Here is a 4,408-nt window from a genome sequence, read left to right as displayed (position 1 = left end):
ACTTGATACGTTAGTAGCACGTGTGCGTGACAGCAACCAGCTGCATCGTATGAAATTGTATGGAACGCGTAACTCCAACTGCGTTCCGGGCACAGCGCGTGGCAGGGGCAGTATCATACGATGCTACAGCTGGTGCTGCCACGCAGACCCACATCCACTGTCATGGTGTGTATTGCCCTTTAGTGTTGAGAGGAGTATTTAGAGGACTGTTTTCTACCTATCTGCATCGTAAAACGTTTCTGGGCTATAAAATTCGTTAGGTAACTTAAAAAAATAACAACTCATTTTAGTTGATACTATGTTCTTGTATCTACTTACCTACTTTGTTTATTCAAAATATCAAAACTTCCAAGTAAAAAAACAGATAAAAATTAAAGCATATAGTATATATAGTATATTATAGTCTCTAAAATACAGGTCACCTAGTGTGTAGATCAACAGCCAAGCCAAAATATTCGTGCACTTTCCATCAAAATCTCGGTAACGTCGCTACTCAAATACGAATTAGCTCGTATCAGGCTCATAATGGTACCGTTACCGAAATTATGAAGTATCCCGAAATTATTTTAATAACCAAATATATCGACATGACGCCTTATTTTCGTACTAAATTTCATATGAAGGTACCTAATCTACTTACAATATAAATGCAGATGCAGCGACGCGACGCATTACCCAACTTATTAAAACCACAGTGACATTAAGTATATACCTACTTGGAAATATTTTTTTTTTGTTTTTCTTTAGGGTAAGTCTAATTATAAAAGGAAGGAATTTATATAGGGATAAATCTATTTATTTTTTAAGGACTCTATTTTAAGCCATATCTACAATTATTTACGATACATACTAAAAATAGAGTCCATATTGCGTTGCTTTGTTCTCTACCTCGGTTTGCACCTACTTTAAGAGCACAAAATACAGGTAAAAAGAAGACTGAAAGAGTATTTTTAAAATTATCTACGTTTAAGGATATGTAGTTTGATAACTAATAACAGGGCTGGTTGCCGTAAATGGGTGAACAAATGAACTCTTTGAGTCTTTCCATACCAAACGACGTATTTTGGTCGATTAATATTGTGGTTTGTACCCTCAGTACAAGTTTAGTACGTTCGCAGTCTTAGACGTTTCGAGTATCTAAACACAATAACTCTATAGTTTAATGGATCTAAAATTACTTCTGCCATGAGAACTAGCTGAATATGTAGATAATTTCCTTTTACTCTTGAGCTTCCAGCGTTTCGATACTCGAAAATGACTTCACGGTTTGAAGTGTACTAAGCTTTCATTTTGAGGTAAGCGTAATATTATTTTTGTATGCAACATATTCTTCAAATTACTAATATGGTATTTTTAGATTTATACTTATATTAGATTTATTTTCTACTTAGATATAAGCCTACTAAGTATTCCATATAGAGGCTTCAGATGGAATCAATATATTAATTGTGCCCATTCTGGTAAAAGCAGTAGATACCTAATACCTACACAATTTACAGATTATTATCAAATACCAGAAAAAGCCAGTTTCCATACTAATAATTTTTATCTATTTAGTTAGGCCGATACCTTCTAATTTAACGCGATGATTGACTTGAAACTGAAAATTTTATGAAATCATAGTTTTATTTGATAATAGCTATACTAGTATTTAATTAGTAATAAGATTACTATTTTTATTTTGGTCCCATAGCCAAACTTTTACTGAGAGGATTATACTTAAATCAGTGTAACGAACTTTCTTTACAGAACACGTAAGAATACTACCTACTCTAAAGTTTTGGCAGATGTTTAACGACATAATTTTTGGTGGAGTTAATACGGTTTATCTATAAGTAGTTCTAGCCATTCAGTACATACTGAAAGCTATTCAACTGATCGTAAATTAGTCAGCATTCTAAATTAAAGATCAAATTCTAAGAAGAAACACGTTAAATTCCAGGTTTTGTTTAATAAAACTAAACTTTGCTTCGATTAAAACTAAAATTTCCCTTGCTCAATCTCTTCTTCTTGCTATACTGGATTATGCCGACTCGTGTTATCCTGACCTTACCGAAGAGCTTCTTAATAAGCTCGAGCGCCTTCAAAATGTACGCATCCGATTTGTGTTTGCACTGCGTAAATTTGATCACATATCGGAGTACCGAGCTAGACTAAAGTGGTTGCCTATCCCTTTACGCCGTGAACTTCATCTACTTTCCTTCTTTTATTCTATTATTAAAAGTCATTTATCTCCCTCTTATTTAAGGGATCGTTTTCGCTTTATCTCTGACTCATCTTCTCATTCCAACCTTCGATCCCGCCTTGGTAACCATCTGGTACTCCCATTTTGTAAAACGAAGTTCTTCAGTAATTCTTTCATCTTTGAGGCAATTATGCTCTGGAACAATCTGCCTGCTGAAATCAGTGGAAGTAGTTCCCTTCCGATATGTAAGAGTCGTCTGAAGGGCTACTACCTCTCTTTGAGTGATGGAATCTGAAGTATATTCTTTCTTTTAAATTGTGTGTTAAAATCTACTTATGTATATTATGTTTGTTATATATTGATATATATTATGAATATTTATATATTGCGTATATTTATTTAAATTATATATGTATTTGTATCTTTACATTTATATATCAACACTCTTGGCACCATCCCGTTCTCTCGCTGTAAGTCCTATCTACAAAGGTTGCCTGTAAGAGATTGCTTGCAGCAATAAGGCCGCCTTTGCATGTCTACATTGTGTTCTGTATACTCCTTACTGTTTCTTTTCCTGTATGTTATACGTGCAATAAAGTGTTTCTTCTTCTTCTTCTTCAAACGAATAATAACTTAGCCACTTACCACACTATAACACATTAGGTTAGATCAAATTATGATAACCGTATTGACACTATCAAATGTCGAGTATCTTAAACGTAATAAAACTAGTTGGTAATACTATCTATTTACTAAACCATTATACTTATTAATAAGTACTCATTATACTATCGCAAATACATTTTATGTTACTTTCTTTGCCTGAGTGGTTTGATTTATAGCCCTGATTACCTTTTCTAGTCACTAAGATAAATTATTGTTTTTATAAATAATTTAAATTCTACTTCCAAGAATTAAACAAGAACAAGAAAAGCAGAACAATTTTTTGAAGTAAAACTTCTTTAGGCGCGACTAGGGACGTAGGTTTTTTCTGACGGAAGTAACACTTACGTCAGACGTCTGTGTAGTTTCCGCCACTGAAAAATAATAATTTGGATTGGTAGTAAGTATATGACGTCATATAGTTCGAAGACGTTCTTTCAAGTGTCAGTTTATGAGTCTCCTAAAACTTACGATCTGCCGAATCGGTACTTTAAACGGAACCTTACGTCGTTAGACATCACATAAGATTTTTTGAAACTTTAATTTCTCTAGGATTTACTTAAATCACTAGGCATCCGATTAAGGCGACTTCGAGGTTTAGTTAAAACGGGCATAACAACACGTGAAGAAGCGTCTCTTAACGCATTGAAGACTTTTCTTAGCAATAAAATAAAGAACTTAGACAAAAGACTATCAAGTACCTATCACGAAGAACAATACACAAGACTTCCTTCAATAACTGCTACACCCGATATGACGATATTCGGCTCTAAGATTTCATCTGTTTTGTACTTACGTTTTGTTCCAGAAAAGCACACGGAAACCTTTCGTGCAGCAGTTGTATAATAGTAACTACGTAAGTAGTAGGTAGGTAAGTTTCGTATTAACTAGGTATTACGCATACCCGATATACAGAACTCTAAATATCTTGTAGTGTAACTGATGTTTTAATCTACCTTTATTCTGGTATACACGTACCTACCTAGTAACATCATAATTTATTATAAGTTCTATTAAAGTATTGCATTTGATTCGATGGTAGAACATTTTTGAAACGTGACGACATCAAACGAGTCGCTGGGAGCCGATGGAAACAAGCGGCCCAGGACTGTGGATTTTGGAACTTTCTACAAAAGACCAATGTCCAGCAGTGGACTTCAATCGGTTGAAGTGATAATGATGATGATGAAGAGTTAGTATTAGGTTATGTAGAAAAAGCAGTTCGTAAACACAGGCTAAAGCATCAATCTGCATTAGAATCCTGCCATGGCAGCAAAGACACATCATTCGCACCGACGGCACACTAACTTATAAAATATAACGGCGTGAATTAGCTTTTGACGACGTAAACTACTCTCTCGCTAAAGTGATCCAATGGTTGAAGCTAATAGTTTGGTTCTTAAAGGAAAAAAATCCAAGTGTATAAATTTTACTTCACCAAATGTTAAACACGTGAAAACCACTGCACTACTTAATAATGAGAAACTGAAACTGAAGGATACGACAGTTTTTCTAAGAATAACGTTAGATTCTTAACTTCAATGGGGCCCTGATGTACCT

This window comes from Pararge aegeria, chromosome Z, assembly GCF_905163445.1.
Source record: "Pararge aegeria chromosome Z, ilParAegt1.1, whole genome shotgun sequence".
Classification (NCBI taxonomy): Eukaryota; Metazoa; Arthropoda; class Insecta; order Lepidoptera; family Nymphalidae; genus Pararge; species Pararge aegeria.
Note: the sequence above shows the minus strand (reverse complement) of the source record.